Raw genomic sequence first — 23736 nt, 5'->3', positions numbered from 1 at the left:
AATGGGCTGAGCCTCACCAGGTTGGTTTTTAACAAGCTGCCCTTCAGCCTGCTCTGGCTCTTTGTCAACATTTTCCAGGCCAACTGCTGTTTCTCCTGGTGCTGGGACAAGTCCCCAGTGACCCCAGAGCAGAACGCAGACCCTATCATACAAGCGGTCTTGTGCTTTGTCTGTCAATATATATAGGTCTTCGTTCTCAATGTTCTTTTCCTCCAGAAAGCAATCGCTCAGATTTCTCTAATGCTTTATAGTTCATAAAGCACCACAGTGGACCTATGTAATATCAATATGGAACGGGCAAGGATTATTGTTTCCATTTTACAGGTGGGGAAAGTGAGGCACAGAGAGGCGAAGGGACTTGCCCATGATAACACACCTAGAAAGGGCAGAGTTGGGAATTGAACCCAAGTCTCCTGAGGCCTTAGCCGGACCTCCTCCCAACACCAGGCACCTTAGAAGGGGCCAGCTCCCAGCCCCAGTGTGGTAGGTAGCCCATGTGCCCCGCTATGGCACAGCACCTGGGCTAGCTCGCCTGCCTGCCTGCCTTAGTAGAGCCAGGTCTCCAAGCCTCTCAAGGGCCTGTCCCCACCCCAACCTTAACTTCTTTCTTAGGGCCTGAGTTTCGGCTACTACCACCAGCTGGACAGTCTGAAGCTAACTCACTCTAAAGGGTGAATGAATGCCACGCAGCCCCTCCCAGGTCAGAGCAAAGAGTCTAGGATTTGTGTTATATACAAATCCCAGGGCTGTATCTCCCCAACTGTGGCCTTGGGCAAACCTTAAGGCATTCTGGGCCTCAGTGTCCTCTACTCTGAAATGCAGGCCATAATTCTGATCTAATAGAGTTTTATAGATCAGACAACCAAAATGATTTATCAACTGTACAAAGGAAAGAGATTATTAATTTCAGCATTAATCGCAACTGCCTTAGACCCCACACCTTTTTGTGAAGGAGGTATCCTTCTTCCCACATCACAGATGAGAATACTACCATGCAGAGACAGTATTTGACTTGTCCAAGGTAGAAGTTTCAGGTCTGGATCTTAGCTCTGCTCATTCCAAGGTTAATGTTTTTCACTTGTCACAAGTCAAATATTTGCCTCCCTAGGTAAATAAATACCCATCTTGTGCCTGGGTCAGTCCACATGTCTCAGCTTTCAGGGAGTAGCTAATCAATTCTTTCACTAAAAACTGTTATGTGTATTAGGATGCTTTTGGCTGCAAGTAACAACTCATAACTAAAACACAAGAAAAATATATGACATCACATAGCCAGCAGTCCAGCAACCCTAGAGCTGGTGAATTCAGGGCTCAATGTCACCGCAGTGAGTGGCAGGATAGATATGGCCATTCCAGGGGTTTCACACAAGCAGGATGGAGTGCAGGGAAGGAGAGGGGTGTTTCCTGCTTATTAGTGAGGAAGATTTTCCAGAAGCTATCCTTCCTTCCAAGCAGAATTCCCCTTGTATCTCATTGCCCAGGGCTGTATCACAGGCCCAGACTAAACCCATCCTTGGCAAGGAACGGGGAATTACCAAGAGTGGCTTAGGTTAATCAACACCCACCCCAGGGAAGTCTGGGGGTGGGTGTCACCCTCCAGAATACCTGAAAATATGAACAGCTAATCAGAATCAGTGCCCAGGCGAAAACCTAGAGCAGTGCTGTCCAGTAGAACTTTCTGCAACGATGGAAATGTTCTGTATCTGTGCTGTACCATACAGAATAGTATGCCTACCATTTTAGGCTCGGCAGGTCTACAAGGGTATGTGAGTGTGCATATGTACTTGTGTGTGGGTGTGTGTGCGCATGTGTATGTGTGTGTGTGTGTCCGTTGGATAAGTAACCAAGGGTCTGCCACAGAGTTAATGAGCTTTCCTGGGAATACTTACATCCTGTTTCCCTCAGAATGGTAAGAGAAGCTAATTGCAGGTCATAAACTGGTGGGTAGACGGGGGAGATAAAAAGCTCCCAGGAGCCCAAGGTCAAACAGCAGGTGAGGACCACCTCTGGCTCAGGACCCTGGAGGAGAAGCCCCCACTAGGAAGCCCTGGCTGCCCCTATGTCCTACCACTAGGACACTCAGGACAGAGAGTAGGCCCAGGTCCTGAAGATCTGCCCTCCTCACGTTCTTTCTGTCCCTTCCTCCCCATCCCCTTTCATTTTCCCTTCCGGCGCCGCCACCCCACATTCCCTCCCCTCCTTTTCATCTCCCCCCTTTCTTGTTCTCAGCCCCTCTACCTTTTTTTCCTTCTTTCCCCTAACTTCTCCATCCCTTCCTTCCTGCTCCCTTTCTTACTCCCATTCCCCTCTTCTTTACTTCTCACCATCCTGCCAGATTTTAAACTTTGGTCAAAAAGTTTCTCCAAACCCCTTCTCTTTCCTGAATTTGCCAAATCCTCCCAGGCTCTGTCTCCTTTGCTCAGTTCCCTGTCCCTAATTCACCCCTCCTTTTCCTGGCATGTGATTTCTACTTGGAAGGGGCGCCTTCTGGAGACATAATCCCTGGACCCCATGTTGTGAATTTGACTGTGGAATTGCCTGGGTCCCAGAGCAGGCCCATGGCAGGGGTTGGAAGAACCATCTGAGGGAAGAAAAGAGGTTTTGCGGAGTGTCTCAAACGCACAGAGCAGGAAGAAGTGGGGCCAGTTTGGGGGCATGCCCCCAGGGTATTAGCGATCACCCATCGTCCTGCGTGGCTTGGATTCTTGGGTAGCCCACAGGGACATGGATGAGTGATGCTTTAAGTCTGGGCCTGTGCATCGAAGGGCCAGCCATGGTTCTCAGTAAGGAGGGTGGAAGCAGCTGGAAACTCTTCCCCATGCCCCACCCCTTGCTGGCCTGAAGGGGTTTCAGCAGAGGGCACAACATCAACACAGGGCGTTAGAGCTCAGCTGGCCCACTGGCCCCATCTCCTTCTGCAGTTGGAGCACAGACATATGGACAAGGCCCTGGAGGTCTTCTCCCTGTTTCCAGCAGGCTGGCCTGGTGCTGGACACCATGGGTCCCCCATCCTGAAAAGGCTCTTTCTGACTCAAATTGCCACTCTCTGAGGACTTCCCGAATTTCTGAAAGCTGGGAGTCCCATCAGCGCCTCAGCAAGTCTCTAGAAGTAGGAATGACTTCATCAGAATTCTTTCCAGTTTCTGGTCTTCACCGTATTTTCAAGGGCAAAATGCCATCACCCAGACCCTTTCCAAAAGCCCAAATGCCTTTCAAATAGGACAGAAAGGGGCATCTACTCTCCAGGAAAATCCTCTATCCCAAATTATAAACAGCCCGGGTAACCCTACCCCAGAGCATTGAGCTGTAAATGCTGCTTTGTTCAGGGCTGGGCCCTGGGAGAGGTACTGAGTCTGAGCGAGCGGAGTGATTGCTTTCCCTCCTGGGGTCTGTGTGAGCTGGGCACCAGTGATCCTGTGCCAAGCAGCACAGCCCACCCAGGTGGTGATGGACCGGGCTATGACCGCCATGGGCCCTGAACTCATAGAGACGGGGTGGCGGGGAGCATGGCCCAGGCTGTAGGGCTTTGTCATAAACACCCCTGTTCTGCTACCACATCTGTGAGCAACACTTCCAAGTTCCCGTGGGCCCCTACACGCACTTCAGCGTCCCCCCTCACGTGCGCATGGGTACCGCCCTGCCTCCTTTTGGCCCAGCGCTGAGTCTGCAGTCACATGCCAGGACCCCACACCCTTGTTACCTCCTGGCTTCTTTTTAAAATGTCTCTTCCTCATCTGTCTGTTTGGCTCTGCGTTTCTATCAAGGTCTAAGTCCAAAGCTGCCACTTCCTTGAAGCTTTTCCAGATTTCTATCCAGAATTGAACAATATCCCCTCTGTCTCTGACCACATATCTGTAAGGTATGTTAGAACAAATCATAGTCTTCCTTGCTTTAGGGTACATGTCTGTTATCCCACCTACATATCTCGGGTCTATCCCTCCTTTCTGTACCCCTGTCCAGTACCAAGCACAGTGTCCCATATGAACTGTGTACTCAGCACCCTTGTCAAAAACAGACTCTTTTTCAAAAATTTGCATCAGTATAATACCAGTAGCTAGCATTTACTAAGATTTACCATGTGACTGGCCAAAGTCTAAGTATTTTATGTGTATTAACTCATGTACCTTCTAAGAGCCCTATGAAGCAGGTACTACAATTACCCCATTTTACAGATGAGGAAGCTAAGGCACAGAGATGTTGAGTAACCTGCTCAGAGTCACACAGCCAGTAAGTAGTAAAGCCTGGATTTAATTCTTTACAGTTTAGGTCTAGAATCTGTGCATTTTAACCTTTCACTTCCCCTCTTGAAGTGGATGTGAACATGGAGTCTGACTGGTGGATTTGAATCAGGGCTCCACCTTCTCTACCTGTGTGACTTTGACGAGGGCACTTATGTAACCTCATGTGTGAAACAGGGACAACAATAGTACCTATATCACAGTGTTGTTATGAAAGTTCAGTGAAAGAGCGTGTGTGAAAAGTCTTTGCACAGCATTTGGCATAGTGAGAACATGCTCAAAAGTGCTCTGTGCTTGCTGTTCCTACTGTGACCACTTGGCTTAAACATTGATCCTGGCTGTCACTTGCAGGCTCAGGCACTGACTGGTGAGGGACTCACATGGGGTGAGTCCAAGGGCAAGGGCCACACCTGTCCAGGACCCAGGCGAGGCCTGTCTGTGGTGTGGGGAGAGGGGAGGTCAGGGCCAGTGCTACCACCTGGCCCCTCCCAGTCTTACCCATCCCAGCACCCCACAAACAAACCTCCCTCATTCTCACAGAGGCACAAGGACAAAACTCCAACGTCAGAAAACTAACCAACCAACCAACCAACCAACCAAACACCCTGGATACAATAGGATTGCGGTCAGAAGCCCAGAGTGACAAGAGTCCTTTATGTCTTTTACGAGGGGAATCAGCCATACCAGCTCCAGGCTAACCGTTGGAGACAGGGGATAGGAGAATTGTACTGTCAGCTGTAACTGCTTGCTCAAAAGATACCAGTGTAAGGACAAGGCCTGGGGGTGATAAGCAAGAATGAAAAGAATTGTTGTGGTAGGTATGGCATAGACGGGTGTGTGTGTGTTTCCTGAACATTCTTTAATGGTGTTGTTACAGCCCCTCCCCCCCATTAGAAAACACCAGAAGTAAATAATGTTGTTTCAGACACATTTGGTGTGTTTGCCTGTGCAGCTGTTGCTCTCCTGTCTTCTGGGTAAATGTCTTCTCTTCCGACTCTCAGGCCAAGGGGTTCTTGGGTACTGATTCCAGGTGGGGCCTTTGACCCAACCCTGGCTTTTTAGATGCTCTGGGCCACAGAGGGTGACTGGGAGATGAGCATATGACCCCAGGTGTCCAGTGAGACTCATTTCTGGGACTTTCATTTGAACAGCTGGGGACCGTGTCAGCTTCGGGATGCTGGTGGCCTCAGGCAGAGGCTAGAGACTGAAGTCAACACCAAGAGCCGGGGGAGAGACGGCGAGGAGAGCGGGGTACTGGTGAAATTGTCTGAGCTTCTAGATGCAGGGAAACCCAAGGGGAGATCTCTCCTGGGATTTTCCTCTCAGTGGGGGTGAAGGACACGGGCTTTGCAGCGAGCCTGCCTGAGCCAAACCTTGGCTCTACCACTTGCCAGCTGAAGGACCTAGGGAGAGTCCACCCTCAACGTCATATTCCTCATCTGTAAATGGGGATGAGAACACTTACGTCCAGGTTGTGAGGAGCATTACATGAGTTAATATACATAAAGCAAATGCAAGCTCTAGATAAGGGTTGGTTATCAGTATCGAGCTGGGTTTCTTTCTGCCTAGCAGCTCAGAGTCCTCCCTGCTTCAAGGTGCCATGGTTGGGAATGTTTTCTAAGACAGGGAGAAAAGAGCCCCAGGTCTAGGCTTGTTTGGGTCTGATGGTAGCAAATGGAGAGCCCCCGCTGGGGCTCAAGGAGCCCTTGCCCTTTGGAGGAAGTCTGGCCAACTGGCCCCGCCGTGACAGACTTGTCCACAGGCTGGATACTCTGGCTAGTAATCCCATCTCTGCTCAGCCACAGCCCCTCGGGTCCCTCCCCCATAACGTGAGTCACTTCACACCAGGCAGTGTGTCCTCTGGGATCCTCACCCCCACTGGGTGACGGCTAGAGCAAGCCACCCTGGACATTCAGGGGCCTGGCGAGCCTCGTGTGCCCATTGACCAGGCCACAGCTCCTTTCTTCCCTGACCCACTGGTCTCACTGAGAAGACAGGCCACTCACTCCCTGGCCTGGCTGTCCCTGCAGAGCCCTGTGCAGCTGCCCTGCTCAGCCTGTGGCAGCCTCGTCCCCAGCCATGGACTCTGTCAGTGCACACTAGGTTTGCTCCAGACTCTTGGACCTTCCAGAATTTGCAGAAACCTAATACCTTACCTTACCAAAGGAAATCCCCAGTGGGGACAATGCCAAGAACATGGGACTGTCAGTTACAGCAACAGCCACCATTTGCTAAACATGGGATAAGGGTTCTTTGACCACGGAGGGATGGGCACTCAGCTGGGACTCTCCATTTACAGAGGCGGCTGCACTTAGACAGGAGCAGGCGCAGACCTGGGGCTCTTTTCTCCCAGCTATGCCTCCAGTCCCGGGAGCAAAATCTCCCCTCCCTCCCTGCTGCCCGGCTGGCTGCTTGGCTGCTGGCAGCGACTGAGCCTGAGCTCCCCCAACCACTCAAGAGCCCCCTTATTAGCTATCTATGGCTATATAACAAATTGCCCCAAAGTTTAGCAGCTTAAAACAACAAACATTTATTGTCTCACAGTTTCCAAGGGATGGGAATCTGGGAGCAGCTTAGCTGTGTGCCTCTGCTCAGGGCCTCTCCTGAGGTTACAGTCAAACTGTCAGCGAGGGCTGCAGACATCTGAATGCTTGTCTTGGGACAGGAGGACCTGCTTCCAGTCTCACTCGTGTGGCTGTTGGAAGGAGGCCTCAGTTCCTTAGAGCTGCTCGTAATACAGCAGCTGGCTTCCCCCAGAGTGAGTGAGGAGAGAGGGAGAGAGAGAGAGAGAGAGAGAGAGAGAGAGAGAGAGAGAGAGAGAGAAGCCTCTAAGACAGAAGCTGTAGTGTCTTTTACAACTGAATCTTGGAAGTGTCACACCCTCATTTCCTCCATATTCTATTGTTCACACAGACCCACCTGGCTCCAAGTGATGGAGACCACACAGGGAGGGTGTGAACACCAGGAGATGGGCCGTGAGGGCCATCTTGGAGGGAAGCGACCACAGCCCCCCCAGGAGGGCTTGGAGTCAGGAAAGGGGGACAGGAGAAGAGTACAATTCAGAATTAAAGAGAAGTTAGAACTGTGAATGGTGACAGCAGTACTTCAATTTGACTAGCTACTCAACCGAGAGACTTAGATTTTAGTAACCGGATTGGATCCCAGAGCCCCTTGAACTGGGCTGACATTTGGGCAGGAACAGGATGAAGAGTGTGATTCTGCTCTGAGCAGATGGAGTGTTTGGGATTTGACCAAACCAGCACATGTAGATTTGAGAATAAAGTGGATTTGAGACTGCTTGTTGGGCTGAACAGGTGTTTCCTGGACTTGGCACAGAGCTGTGCGCTGTCTATTTGCTCAAGCCGTGACCCACACAGTGGTCACAAGGAGGGTCCGAAGAGAAGACAGGTCTCCTTTCACAGTGGGAGATTTTGAGTCGTGCCTTCAAGGAGGGAAGGTCTGTCAAACAGAGTCAGCAAAGGGTTTTTACTGATCTTTTTCAGGTAGATGTTAAGGTCTCCTCTGAGCCCCTGGAGACTGTCCAGACCTCAGAGGTTTCTCCCCAACCCCCATCCAGCTCACTCTCCTTGAACCACGTTCTCACCACCCCTCATGTTCATTTAACCAGCCCACATCTGGCCTGGTTCTGCTGGAAACTCCATCCCTGAGGAGGCAGGCGGAATGGGCTGCTCCAGAGCCAGCAACAAATTCCTGAAGCGTTAACAGGTTGGTTTGCATCAAAAGACTTGAAAGCTCTGGACAGCCAGACACGTCTCTTCGGGGTAATGATATTTGCAGGCCCCAAGGCCTACCTTCCAGCTCCTGTACATGGCGGCTCTCTGCCCCCTGACAACCATTATTTTGCGTCCCAGAATTCCCAAGCCAGGCTCCCTGAAGCCTTCTCTACCCTCCCTGAGACTTCCAAAGCCTGGGGTCTTACTGGATGGGACAGAATCCAATTATTACAAACTAGGCCTCCAGTAAGGAGATACTAGGGGCCCAGGCTCAGGGCCCAGCAAGTGCCGCCCAGACTCTGGCCTGATCTCTGGCATGGCCAGCGTTCTCTTTCCCACGATTCCTACCCTCCCACCTCCCAAGGCCACTGAGCAAATGAACTGATGAGATTACGTAACTCTAAGTGTCAGACGCTACTGCCCCAACTATTTGTAGGAGTTTGTGCTTTTTATCTGAGGTTCCCCATGATCTGTTTTTTTTCTTTGTACAGAATTCAGTTGACGCCACTCCCTCAGCACCTCCAACCAAGTAATTTAAAGGGAGTGATGCTTCTAGATCAAGAGAGGTTATCTGCACTGACATTGGCAGAGCCGTAGCAGAGTCCCAAGTCCCCTCCTGCAAACCCATGTAGCAAGTTAATGTGGGGCCCAGCTGGCTTCTCCCTTGTTCTGAATGTACCTTGCACTCCTCACAGGTGACAATGAGAGTGGCTCTTGGTTTCTAAATGAGAACCAGGTCAATGTGATTTGCTGTTCCCCACTTTTCCCTCCCACCTCCTCCTGCCCACCCCACCTCTGATCGTGGGGAAGATCTCAGATAAGGGATCAGATGACAGTTTTGGGGTGCTGTCTGTGCAGCATTTCCCCTCCCCTCTGAAAGGTGAGCCTGTGCAGCTGGGATCACTGGGGCTGGGCCAGTACTGCTGGCTGCAGCCTCTAAGTGAATGTATAGATGGGCCAGTTTGGGGCTGAGCGTGCACCTTCTGCCCGGGTTGCCGTCATGCAGGACTGATCTGAAGTCACAGGAGGGGCTCTGTGACCCCTGCTGTCCACTCTTTTCAAACTAAGACTCCTCCGTGGTGCTACATTGGTGTAGTCTGGCAGATACAATCAGATCCAGGAAAGCCACTAAGGCAAGAAGGAGCACGCAGGTACAGTAGGTACAGGGATCCATTTACTCATTACGTCAGCACTCAGCCGTTCAGAAACCTTCTATGCACTTTGTGCCAGGCTGGGATGTCATGGGGAGTATGACTGTTATGGCCTTGGTTTCAAGGAGCTCGCATTTTGGGCGGGGAGCAGGCAGGCTGACCAGCAATTGCAATACAGTGCGACAAGTGCTGCCGTGCTGTGGACAGAGACACTGCTGTGGGTTGAACTGTGTCCCCCCAAAAAGATATGTTGAAGTCCTAACCCCTGGTACCTGTGAATGTGACCTTATTTGGGAACAGGGCCTTTGCAGTTATAATCAAGTAGAGATGAGGTCATTAGGGTGGACCCCAATCGGTTACGACTGACGTCCTTATAAGAAGGGAAGAGAAACAGACACAGAGACATTCAGGGAGGGTGCCATGTGGTGAGGGAGGGGAGGTGCAGAGGAGTGATGCTTCTACAAACCAAGAATTGCTGGCAACACCAGAAGCTAAGAGAAAGGCATGGATGGATTTCCCCCAAGGCCTTCAGAGGAAGTGTGACTCTGCTGACACCTTGGTTTTGGACGTCAAGCCTCCAGAACTGTGAGACAATACATTTCTGCTCTCTCAAGTCACTCAGCTGTGGTACTTTGTTATAGCAGCCCTAGGAAACTAATGCAGGCACATCACCTGTCTGAAGTCTTTCGTCTAGAAAGAGTAATGGAAACCATGGCTCCCGGGGAGCATATGCACAGAGGGAAATGGAAACATGGCCTTAGAGAGAACCCTGTGAAGCATCAAACTGTAATGATTAAAGGAAAGAAATCTGCAGAGATGACTGGGAAGCAGTGGCTGGAGAGGGAGGAGAGAACACAGGAGAGGTTTCATGAAAGCCACACAGGGGATTCGACAAGGTGGAAATGGCCAGTAATGTCAAATGCTGTCTCAAAGCCAAGCAAGTGAGAAAAGAAATATATCATTTCTTGATGAGGAGGTTAGGAGTACTCTTGGCAAAAGCTGTTTCATTATGAGAGGTGGGGGCAAAAGCCAGGTTGCAGTGGGGCGTGAGGAGGCAAGCACTGAATTTGTAGACAACTCTGCAGAAATCGGGCTAGAGAGGGAAGGAGAGAGAGTTCTTAGATGGGGTGAAGATTGAGAAATTGAAGGAAATTTGTTTGTTTCCTGTCTCTCATATGGGAATAATGTGAACATGTTGCATCCCCAACAGAATAGAGAGGAGGGGTTGAGAACAGGAGAGAGGCATAAACAAAGAAGGGGAGAGGGGGGACCCAGAGCCCACAGACACTGAAGTCCACAGGGGACCAGGGGATGAAGGGTGAATGAGGCAGCTCTTCCGGTAAGGGGCCACAGCCCGGCAGCGGGGGCAGAGGGCTGCAGGAGTACAGAGGTCTTGAAAGAGGCTCAATGCATCCTCCAGACCTTCCTCTTTCTCACCCTCTTGGCCCGGCTGAATGTCCTTCAGAGATCTGCTCAAATGCCACATCTTCAGGAAAACCACCAAAACCTTCCAAGAAGGGACACAGTACCAGCAACATAAGCTCTCTCAACAATCCACACTTCTCCTTCCAAGCACTTTTCTATAAAACCTGAATTACAGAGAGTTGAGAAAATTATTCTCTTTGGTTCATGGGATTCCAGTATCAGCTATCCGTGCAACGTCCCCTACTCCCTGTGGGAGGCAGAATAATGACCTCCCAAAGATGTCTGTGCCCTAGTCCCAGGACCTGTGATAGGTCACTTTACATGGAGAAACAGACTTTGCAGGTGGGATTAAGATACGGACCTTGAGACAGATTGTCCTGGATTATCTGGGTAGGCTCAATGTGATCACAAGGGTCAGAGTCAGAGAAAGGGATGTGATGACGGAAGCAGAGTCAGTGAAGGAGATATAAAGATGCTACACTGCTGGCTTCAAATATGGAGGAAGGAGCCATGAGCCAAGGAATGCAGGTGGTCTCTAGAAGAAAAGAAAACAGGTTTCCCCTAGGGCTTCTAGAATAATCCAGCCCTGCTGGCATCGTGACGTTAGCTCTGTGAGACCGATTTTGGACTTCCCACCTCCAGAGCTGTAAGAGAATAAATTTGTGTTGTTTTTAGTAGCTAGATTTGTCGAAACGTGTTACCAGCAATAGGAAACCAATACAACCCTTGTCTTGCTTTTTGTTTTACTTTTTGCTTTTATCCCCCAAACTAGTCTAGCTCCCCACCCTCACAACTGGCACCCCCTTCAATGTATGTACTATATGTCATTAGATATATGTGTATCTTGGGGAAATGTACAGGGTTCTTTTATGTGTATATGTTTTTAATTCACGTAAATGTTATTGTGCTTTAGTCTCACACTTCCTTACATTTTTTCTGTCGTTGCTAAATTGTTAAAACCCTATGCTGGGGTGGCCGGTTAGCTCAGTTGGTTAGAGCGTGGTGCTAGTAACACCAAGGTTGCCAGTTTGATCCCCACATGGGCCACTGTGAGCTGCGTCCTCCTTAAAAATAAAAATAATAATAATAATAATAATAATAATAATAAATTATACTTTAAGAAAACCAAAACCCTATGCATATTGCTATGTGTGTTAGCAGTGTGAGCACCTGCCTGTTATGTGGGTTCCACAATACACAGCAACAACAACTGACTGAGAACACTAAAATTTCTGCCAATGCTCTGCTGCCACCAGCATTTCTGGGGTGAACATCCTCACGTGTCTTCTTCACGGAGCTATGAGAGCTCTCTGGATTGTATACCCAGTGGAGGGATTGTTGGCTCATGAGTACTGCACGACATTTATTCACTAAGTATGGCTAGTAAATGGCGCCTGCTCCCCACTTCTCCACCAATGTCTGATGTTATCCAACTTTTGATTTTTGCCAAAATTATGGGTGTAATGGGGCATGTCATAATTGTCTGAATGTGCATTTCTCTGAGCGCTATGAGCTTGCATATCCTTCATATATTTCTTAGCCATTGACATTTTTCTTCTGTGAATAGCTTGTTTCTCTTTTTTGCCAATTTATCAATTGCCATTGCGCTATCTTAACTTATTGATTTGCAAGAGTTCCTTACGTATCTTTCTACATGCATACTCCATTTTAATCTTTGAAAATGTTTCCTCCCAGGTTATCATTTGTTTAACTCCGTACTCTGTGTTCTTTACTGAACAAAAATTGTTAATTTTGATGAACACTAATCATTATTTTTCCCTTTTAAAATTTGTACATTTAGGGCCTTGCATAAGAAATCATTCCTCACTCCCAGATAAAAGGTGTTCTTCTAATATGTGTTCTATATGTTTTTTTAGATTTACTTTTTACATCCAGCTTGGTGTTTATACCTTTTTTATAAATTTTTATAATTTGATCCACAAATTTCTTATTAATTTTTCACTTGGTTAATCCCCAGATAATTTGTAAATTTGCTGCTATTGTAAATAGAAGTTTATTTTCTACCTTATCTTCTAATTGATTATTGGTGTTTTAGAGGAACGCTAATGAATTTTATAGGTTGGTCTTGTATCCAGCCATCTTGAGCAACTATTTGTTTTAGTTCTATTAGTTTGTTTGCTACGTGTTAGGTTTTATTTGAAGATAATCATATTATATAAAATTGATTGTTTCATCTCTTCCATTACAATAATTATATGAATTCCAATCTCATTTCTATCTCTTATTTTATTGCTTTGACCGGAACCTCCAGTGCTGTACTGAACAATAGCAGTCACGGGGAACATCCCTGTCTTGTATCTCAACATAAGAAGAATATATCTAAATTTAGAAAAAAATTTTTAAGTGTATTTGCTGTAGGATTTTAGTAGAGAACCTTTCTAAAGTTAAAGAAGTTCCTTTCTATTTTTGGTCTCTAAGAATCTTTGTCATTAAGAGATGATAAACTTTTAAATACTTTTTATGCATCTGAGACATCATGTGATTTTTTTTATCCCTTAGTTTATTAATGTGGTGAAATACATGGATAGATTTCCTGATACGGGATCATCCTTACATTCCTGGAATAAAGACTTCTTAGTCATGATGTGCTATTTTTAAAATAATTTGCTAATGTTTTCTAAAGAATTACAACTCCAGCAATAAGCGAAATAGTCTGATTTTCTTTTCTTTTTTGTTTTGGTCCTGTTCTTATCAAGTTTTGAAAGCAATGTTATAGTGGCGTCATAAAAAAATTATGCAGGTCGCTCTCTTTTCTGTTAGGATTTCTATTAGGGTGGACTCCAGGGCTGCCCAGGCATGGGGGACGTGGCGGAGACAATCTCACCATGTGTTTTCCTCAAATCAAGGTTTTTCCAGAGAATACTGGTTGCATTCGTGTTTATAGAGCTAACCCTGTCACCCCTCGCCCCCAACCTTATGGAGGTTTAAGTGCAGATGTGCTGGATGGACCCGCCTGCCCCTCGTACTTGTATAACCAATGACATATGCTTTAGATCTGGCTGTTCTAGGCTCCGGCTGGCCAGAGTGCAATAGTTCAGCTTTCAGCTGGGGTTAGGGGTCAGCTTGTGGTCAGTATGTGGCTGGTTCATACAGTTAGGAGCAACCCTTGAGGGTTTGGGTTACTATTCAAATATGATTCATGCTCAGAGTCTATCTCTAGGTAAGGTAACAGTGTCTGGGTTCATTGTCAGCCTGTGAGTGAGGTTTGGAGCCAGTGTGTGTATGTTTTCAGGGGACTGTGTGTGGCCAGGGTTGAGGTCAGTCCCGCTGAGTGTGACAAGTTAGTGTGTGGCTTAGCCATGGACCAGAGAGCAGCCCTGTGGTGTCTGTGTTGGCCCCGTGAGCAGCTCTCAGTGCCCCATGCACTGCACAGGGCCCCAGACTTGGTCCCTTTGGCCAAACAGTCTCTGCTCTGGGCATCTGTGCAGTGTGTGCTCTGGCCAGATCCTTCTTAGCAATCTGGGCCACGGCAACCCTTGGCCCTGCCCCCTCACAGGGGTCCACGCAACCTGATGGCCTATTACTGTGCTTCCAACATGGCCAGGTAGCACTGCTGTGAGATGGCATTGCCCTGTACCCCCAAAGCCAGGCTCCCCTGGCCCCACTTTTCAGAGAAGCTGGTGGCTAACATAGAAAGAGAAGAACAGACCATGAAGCAAAATGTGGTTGCTTAAGGCAATGTGCTTATCGTGCTACCTAGTGGCACTGATGTGTGGAGAAAGGGTCCTGGGCTCAAGTCTCATTTGTCCAACCATGCAGTGAGCAATCTTGAGTAAGTCTTTGAGTAAGTCATCTGAACTTCCATTTTCTTGTTTGTAAAATGGGAATCAGAATTTCTGTGAGGAGGAAATGAGATAGAATGTTGAAAATTCCAGTTAAACTATAAAGTGCTATTGCAAAGTAGGGGATAGTGGTGACGATGATGATGATGACGACGATGGAGGGTGGTAACTGTTTATTCTCTTGGGGTCTCCTGGTGAAGCTACTGCAAATATAGAGAGATGAGCACCAGCTTTGGAGTCACACACTCTTCAAGTCCAGGCTTGACTTCTTACTAGACATGTGTCTACGGGCAAAGCACGTTACCTCTCGGAGCCTCATCTTCTGTAAAGGGAAGGGCTCAGAATGGCCAGCATTTTAGGAGTAATTATTATGTGCTTTACATGGAACAACTCATTTAAATCTTCATACCATTGTGCCGATGAGGAAACTGAGTCATGAAGAGGTCAAATAAACTGTTCAGAGTCACACAGTTAGAGCAGAGTGAGGAGTCACATGCTGGGCGGGTGGCCCGAGTCCTTGCTTGTGGTTCCCCTCTACCTCCATCACTGGGTCACCCTGGGGATTAGTGCTAAAGTGGACACAAAAGGGGCAGTAGGCAGGTGAAGCACTGACGGACTGGCCCAAGGAGTGAGAAGGAAGAAGAGGACCCCCGTGGTGTTATCTGATGCTGCCATCAGTATATACCAGGAGAGCGTGTCATTTCGAAGCCATTTAGCAAACACTTCTGTCTTTTTATTAACTGTTGTGAACCTTTTTATTTATTTAAATCAAATCACCAATAAAAGCAAAATACTAACAGGTATGTGAAAAGTCTCCTCACCCAGTATCTGGCACATGGTACATGCTCACTAAATGGCAGCTTTCTTCATTGTTAGTATTTAAGCCTAAAAATCCCAAGAGAAATGTCCGTGGGACCCAAGTGTTTGTAGTACTGAATCTATGACCAAACACTCTGTCCTGAAACTGGAAGAGTAGCCATCCACATATAAAAAAGCCCCCAATACACAAAATTTCATGTGATCTTCAGGGTCTCTCCCTACTGGGAGGCCAGTTAGCCAGGAAAAGCTAGATATGCTGAGACAACAATACATCCCCCTAATCTCAATGACTGCACAGCAAAGCCTTTCTTCTCCCTTACATCAGAGTTCAGTGAGGTTGGGTGGCTTTGCTCTGTGTCATGACTCAGGAACCCAGGTCTTCTCCATCCTGTAACTATGCCATCGCCATCTCTTCAGAGGTAGAAAATAGGGCTATGGGACCATGCGGATGTTTTTAAGGCCCAGGACTGGAATAGCTGACCTTACTTGCATCTATACTCCACTGGGAAGAACTTGGTCACAGGGCCCTTGATCTAACTGCAAGGGAGCTGGGAAATGTCATTCTACTGTGAACTGGGAAGAGGACATGGTATGCTGAGCACACAGCATTGTTTCAGCCACAGAAGATATTATTTATTATTCCATTTTACAGATGAAAATACTGAGATTTGAAGATTACGTGATTTACCCAAGGTCACATGACTCAGAGGATCTTTGACTCCTATTTTAGGACTTGTGCCATGACACCAGCTGCCTCCGTGTGGAGTGTTCCTCATGGCTGCTTCGTCCTTCCCTTCTCCAGCACTTTCTCCTGTCCTCTGTATCACAGCACAATGACAAAGATGACAGCAACGATTGGCCAAGTGCTTGCTGTTCATCAAGCATTGTGCTAAGCATTTAGACACCTCATTTCCTTTCATCCTCATGACAACCTTCAAAAGTGGGGACTATTTAGGTCCAAAGATCCCAAGAGAAAATGTTACAGATGAGGAAACTGAGGCTCAGAGAGTGGGAGTGCCTTGCCAATAGGGGCTGAACAGAGACTTTGTCCCTGGCCTCTCTGGCTTCGAAGCCCACACTGACCGCCACTGTGTTTTACTGAATCATGGCCAGGCCGGGAGTCGGACATTCTGGATCATACGCGGCCCGCCAACGACACCTTTGCGTCACTTTGGCATCGTCTAGCATTCTCATTTGGAGAAAATAAGAACTCCCAGCAGGCCTTCCTCCTGGGGAGTACTTGAGGGTCAAATGAGTGGAAGAATATAGTTAAAAGGCCAAATTGTTGCATAAGTGGATGAGCTTTTTAAGTACCCTCCAAACCCCTTCTTGTTCTCCACTTCTCCTTCCTGATTTCCTCGCTCCTCTTCAGTGACAGTTAGGACAAAAGTGATGATTATGTGGGGGGCATAATCGGGGTCTGTCCCTTGGAAAGGCCTCTCCTCCCTGCCTCCTGGGGGTTTTCCAGTTTTCAGGCTGTTTTCAATGACCCCAAGAACACTACCACCATTTCCCTTCACGGCGATGGAAATAATTAGCTCCTTTCTTCCTATTTGGACAGACAGTCATGTCTACTTGGGCTCTTAATTTGATTTTTGTGTGCAGTGCATTTTCAACCCCTCACAGGTTCTATTTTTACTCTTCTTGCTAGAGGAGCTCTGGGAAGAAGATTCCAGCACAAAGGGCCCTAATTAATTTCCCCTGCCTTTAAATATTTTTTCAAAGTATGTGTTTGAAAAGGACATTAAAAAAATATTCCATGACTCTGGATGCAGATTCCAACATATTTCTTACTGCTTTCCACTTGGAAAGCCACCTCCCCTGCCAGCGGTGTCCTGGCTTGGGGTACTGTTTTGCAGCTGGTAGCACTGTTCCTCCTCCCTCCTAACTGAGTGGTCCGTCTTCTCCATCCATCTCTCAGACAGCTGAGGGCCGGCCTCTCAGGCCACAAGCTGTTTTCAGGTCCAGAGTTGGAGGGCCCAGAAAGGAGATGGTCCTGGCTAAGAGCCAGGCAGAGGTAAAGAGGGCCTCCGACAGCCAGAAATACAAAAGCACAGGACTGGGCCTTTGGAAAAACCATTAGGGTGGATTCCTTTGCCTTGAATCCCCTTTCCCAGAAGGGCCACCGAGCCAAACCATACATGGTGATGGTGATTTATTATCGATTTGGCCGTCCGGCTTTGAAATGATATTCTTCACACTGCCTGTGTCCTCACAAGTCCAGAGGGAGTCTGAGCACACAGTCCTGGGGTGAGAGAGAAGCTTCTATGAGCTAGAACACTGGCTGGAGGGAGCAGTTTTATTCTTTGAGAGTGATTCTGGTTTTCAAGTTCCTCACTGAAAACAAGTTGTTTTCAAAGAGCAGAGGCTTTTTAAAAACACACAAGTAAAGGTTCTTCCATTCCAGCTCTGAGTCGCCAGGGTTAGGCTCCAGCTTCCCGGGATGAATCCTAATCCGAGGTAGGGAATTAAAGGTCTCCGAGACTGAGTGGAGTCTTGGGCATTTGAGAGCCCTGTGCCTGAAATCCCACCTTTAGTCCTTCCTGCGTTAGAATTGGAGGCACTAACCCTGGCAACACACAAATCCATTTCAGCCAGCATGTGAATGGTGTGGGTGGCAGCGAGTTGACTAGGAAAAGGCTTCTCTCCTCCGTTTCTCTTCTGCTTCCTCTCTGCTTTTCTCCGCCCAGGGCCTCATTCCCTCACCTCTGCCTTGCCCACTCTCACCCCCATTTTCTACTCCCTCCCAATTTTCTAGCCAGTCTTTCTTCTCCCTTTCTCTTTCTTCTCCTGCCTTGGGGCTATCCTGCCCTTGCTCCCAGGAAGCAGCCTCTAGTCCCTTTATCCCTGTGCAGTCTTACTGCTAGAATGGGGACCATCTGGGCATGCAGTTCAGCTGCAGCTGGAAACACACTGCGGACTGGTCCCCACCCTAGGGCTTCCCAGGGGCTCCCTGCTAACCCTCTGATTATTTGTCCTGCTCTTTTCTGATGGGGATTGGGGGATTGGCTGGAGTAAAGAGAGGCCTTCTCCTAATAGCTGTAAACACTGAGAGGTCAAGGAGCCTTTATAGACACAGAGTAAGACAGATGTGCTCGATTCCTCAGACATTGGCTCTCCAGACCCTTGGTTCAGTGCCCTGGAATGACCTCAAGTCCAGGACAAGGAGCCTGGGCTGGGCCTCTGCTCTCCAGTCAGATTTTAGATAACACGTCCTGCTGTCCAGCTCCATTGTGTGTGTGTGTGTGTGTGTGTGTGTGTGTGTGTGTGTATCACCTCCTCTTTATCTATTTATCCATCAATGGGCACCCAGGCTGCCGCCACATCTTGGCCATTGTAAACAATGCTGTGATGAACATGTGGATGCACATGTCCTCTCGAAGTAGCATTCAGGTTTCTTCAGATAAATACCCAGGAGTGGGATTACTGGGTCCTTCTTTGTCTCTTGTTATAACCTTTGTTTTAAAGTCTATTTTGTCTGGAATAAGTATTACTACCCCAGCTTTTTTTTTGTTGTTTGTTTCCATTTTCATGAGATATCTTTTTTCCTCCCTTTACTTTCTGTCTTTGTGTCTTTCGATCTGAAGTGAGTCTCTGGTAGGCAGCATATGTAAGGGTTTTGTTTATTTATTTATTCAGCCCTTCTATGTCTTTTGATTGGAGCATTTAATCCATTTACATTGAAAGTAATTGATGATAGATATGTAGCTATTGTGATTTCATTATTCAAATTTTTATTTTTTTTCTTTTTCCATCTTACAGCAGTCCCTCAATGTTCCTTGTAATTCTGCTTTGGTGATGATGAAATCCTTTTGCTTTTTCTTATCTGGGAAACTCTTTTTCTGTCCTTCAATTCTAAATGATAGCTTTGCTGGGTAGAATAGTCTTGGTTGTAAATCCTTGCTTTTCATCACATTGAATATTCTGTGCCAATCCCTTCTGGCCTGCAAAATTTCTGTTGAGAAATCAGCTGAAGTCTTATGCGAGCTCCCTTATAAGTTACCAGTTGCCTTTCTCTTGCTGCTTTTAGGATTCTCTCTTTGTCTTTAATCTTTGCCATTCTAATTATAATGTGTCTTGGTGTGGGCCTCTTTGGGTTCATCTTGTTTGAGACTCTCTATACTTCCTGGACTTGTATGTCTATTTCCTTTGCCAGGTTAGGAAAGTTTTCAGTCATTATTTCTTCAAATAGGTTCTCAATCCCTTCCTTTCTCTCTTCTCCTTTAGATACCCTATGATGTGAATGTTGTTACATTTGATGTTATCCCAGGGGTCTTTGAAACTATCCTCATTTTAAAAAAATCTGTTTTCTTTTTGCTATTCTGATTGGGTGTTTTCTGCTACATTCTCTTCCAAATCGCTGATTTGATCCTCTGCTTCATCTAGTCTGCTGATGATTCCTTCTAGTTCATTCTTCATTTCAGTTTTTGTATTCTTCACTTCATACTGATTCTTTTTTTATGGTTTCTATGTCTTTTTTATGCTTACTATCTCTTTGTTGAAGTTCTCACTGAGTTCCTTGAGCATCCTTATAACCATTGTTTTGAACTCTGTATCTGGTAGGTTGCTTGCCTCTGTTTTGTTTAGTTCTTTTTCTGGAGCTTTCTCCTGTTCTTTCATTTGAGATGTATTTCTTTGTTTCCTCATTTTGGCTGCTTCTCTGTTTCTATGTATTAGGTAGATCTGCTATGTCTCCCAGTCTTGGCCCAGTGGCCTTATGTAGTAGGTATCCTGTAGGGCCCAGTGGCACAGTCTCCCTGGTCACCTGCACCAGGTGCTGCAGGAGTGTCCCTTGTGTGGGTTTTGTGTGCCCTCCTGTTATAGTTGAGCCTTGATTGCTATTGGCACATCAGTGGGTGGGACTGAACCTCAGGCTGGCTGTAGTGTCTGGCCACATCTACAGCTTATAGGCTGCTGTGTGTGGGGCTTACCCCACTAAGTGGGATTCACTCCAGTGGGCTCTGGTGCTTGTTGAGACCACCCATTTTGTGTACCATTTTGGGGGCTAACTGGGCAGTGTTCTGCTGTGGTCTGAAGCCAACCTGCAAGTGTATTAGTTCTGGGGCTTCTTGCAAGAGTCCAGTGCATGTCCAGGTCACCCACTGCCTATGACCAGCCAGGGACTACCTGATAGGAGCTACAAAGTGATCTGTGGTTGTTCGCTGCCTGTGCTAACGCTGGAGGTTTGTGGGAGAGGCCATGCTGCGAAATGAGGATAGCTGCCACCAGTACCAGACCTGGGGTAACTCCACAAAATGCCAGGACATGCAGAGATCTGCTGTCACCTGCTGGCTCCCTTTAGGTTCAGCCACCCATAAAGCCGTGTGTGGTAAGCGAGTTGGGTGAGGCAGGGTGTCAGGGAGTCACTAGATTGGGAAGAATTGTGGTCACAAGGTTAATATAGATTCTGGTTTGGTGTTAGTGCTGAGCCTGGAGCTACTCAGCAAAAGTCTCAGAGTACAACAAGGCTGGTCGCCACCTGCCTGAGCCCCACAGACTCCAATAGTTTTGCAAGAAGGAGTGCAATGTGGGTGGGGCTGCCTGCTCACTGAGAAAGTGCCTCTGGTGTTGGGCGAGTTGGGTGGGGCAGGGTCTCAGGGAGTCAGCAGAGTGGAGCTGTGGAGCTCACCAGGCTAATCAGATTCAGATTTGGCCTGTGGGGTCAGGGCGCAGCACAAGGAAGATGGTGTCCACCTGCTTTGCTGGCTGCACAGGAGAAGGACCCCACACAAGGAAAATGGCAACTGTTCTCCAGCTCTCGCCTGAAGCCATACACCTCAGTCTCATGTCCTCCGTATGTCTCCGGTATCCCCCGAGTTACTGTCCCTCTGCCAGAGCCTAAGGTGAGTACCTGCAAGTGAGAGAGTCTGTGTGCGGGCCATTTAAGAGGACGCCTAGGTTTTCTGCTGCCTTCCATCCTCAATAGGGATGGTTGAAATCCCTATTGTTTTTCACAGCCAGATGTTGTGGGGGCTCCTCTTCCAAGCACCAGTACTCTGAGCTGGGGAGGCCAATGTGGGGTTGGGGTCCCTCGCTCCTTGGGGGGAACCTCTGTGGCTGAGATATATATACATCCTGATTCTCAACTGCCACATGGAGGTTTGCGGCCAGCATGTTTTGCATGTATGCCCCTCCTACCAGTCTCGAAGTGGCTTCTTCTTTATATCCTTAGTTATAAAACTTCTGTTCAGCCAGACTTCAGATGGTTCTTCAGATTGATTGTTCTATAGTTTAATTGTAATTTTAATGTGTTCACGGAAGGAGGCAAGCAGAGCCTTTATCTGCTCTACCATCTTGGATCTCCCTCTCTTTTCCTAATTTCTTGAGATGGATACTTAAATAACTGATTTTCAGCCTTTCTTCTTTTCTAATATATGAACTTAAGGCTATCCATTTCTCTCTAAGCATAGCTTTAGCTATATCTTCAGATGAATGTTAGACAAAATTGATTTCAGCACTTATTTTCTAACATAGGCATATTTGAGGTTATAAATTTTCCTCTAAGCGCATCTTTAGCTTCATAAATTTTGATATGTCATATTTATCATATTCTTCAGCTCAAACTGTTTTCTAATTGCTATTGTGATATTTTTTTGAATCCATGTATTATACGAAGCATAATGTTGAATTTTCAAACATCTGGGAATTTTCTGGTTCTTTTTCTTACTGTCTTATGGTCAAAGAACATACTTTGAATCATTTCTATCATTTGAAATTTGTTGAGATTTGCTTTATAGGGTAACATATGGTCAATGTTGATAAATGTTTCATGTGCACCTGATATGAATGCATTTTCTATTGATGTTAGGTGCAGGTTCTGTGGATGCCAGTTAGGCAAATTTTGTCTATTACATCATTCAGATCTATGTCCTTATAGATTTTTTGTTGCCTGTTTCATTAGGTACTGAATGAGCTATATTAGAGTTTCTCCTTATATTTGTAACTTTTGTCTATTTCTCCTGTGAGGTCTGTTAATTTTTGCTTTACATATTTTGAAGCTATGCCATTAGGTGCACAAAAATTTATGAGAGTTGTATCTTCTTGATAGATTGGCATTTTTATCACTAAGAAATGTCTCTGTAGGGCCGGCCTTGCCTTAAACTCTACTTTTTCTTGATTACTTTTTGCATAGTATATTCTTTCTATCCCTTTACCTTCAGCTTCCCTGTGCCATCATTTTCAGTTGAATCATATGAAACTACCATTTTTGTAAATAAAAAATGATTGAATATAGGCACTTTCATGTGGTTCAACTTAATATTTAAAGTGTCTCTTGTAAGCAAGAGAAAATTAATTAACTAACTATATATATATGTATGTATATATATGTATATGTATATATTTAGTTGTAATTTTAATGTGTATTTTTATGTGTAATTTTAATATATATAAAATCTCATCTGTAAATCTTTGTCTTTTAAATGGAGTATATATTCCATGTCCCATATGTTTTATACTTCTCAGTATTTTCTTTTTTTTACATTTATTTAGAGTATATAGTTCCTTGGCTGACATATTTGGTTTTATATCTACTATCTTTACTATTTGTATTCTAATTTTTCTACCTGATTTATGTTCCTTTTCTTTTCTTGCATTCTTTTGCATTAATAAAATATTTCCCATTATTTATTCCATCTACTCCATTAGCTTATTAGTTTTACATTCTTTTACTATTATATTAGACATCACCCTGGATTACTTGACTTATTAGAGTCTAATATAAGATAGTGCTTTTGTAAGTTCTTATATAACACTAGAAGCTTGGAACGCTTTAACTCCATTTACTCCTCTTCTTCTTCTTCTTTTTTTTTTTTTGATTATTGCTATACATTTCAATCCTATATATATATTTGAAACTTCATATTTCATTATCTTGTAAAGTCAATATTCATTTAGACTTACTCACACTCACACCCACACATTTACCCTTACTGTTGTTCTTCATTCCTTCCTACATGTCTTTTTTTTTTTTCCTTTTAGGGTCATTTTACTTCTACCTGAAGAACTCACTTTTTGTGTTATTTTTAGTGCTGGGCTACTGGTGCTGAATTCTCCTGGTTCTTGTCTGTCTCGAAATAACTATCTTGCCTATATTTTTGGAATATTTTTTTCACCGGGTATAGAATTCTAGGTTGACTATTATTATTGTTACTTTATACGTTGACTATTATTATTATTATTTTAGCAATCTGAAGGTACAGTGTTTCCCCGAAAATAAGACCTAGCTGGACAATCAGCTCTAATGTGTCTTTTGGAGCAAAAATTAATATAAGACCTGGTATTATATTATATTATATTATATTATATTATATTATATTATATTATATTATATTATATTATGTTATATTATAAAGGCCTGGTCTTATAGTAAAATAAGACCGGGTCTTATATTAACTTTTGCTCCAAAAGACACATTAGAGCTGATTGTCCAGTTAGGTCTTATTTTCGGGGAAACAGTATTAATCCATTTTCTTCTGGCTTTCATCTTTTTATTGTGCTTTTAAAGGTACACATCTTTTTATCCTGAACAGTTTTAAGAATATTCTCTTTATCTTTAGTGTTCAAA

This window comes from Rhinolophus ferrumequinum, chromosome 6, assembly GCF_004115265.2.
Source record: "Rhinolophus ferrumequinum isolate MPI-CBG mRhiFer1 chromosome 6, mRhiFer1_v1.p, whole genome shotgun sequence".
NCBI classification, from domain to species: domain Eukaryota; kingdom Metazoa; phylum Chordata; class Mammalia; order Chiroptera; family Rhinolophidae; genus Rhinolophus; species Rhinolophus ferrumequinum.
Note: the sequence above shows the minus strand (reverse complement) of the source record.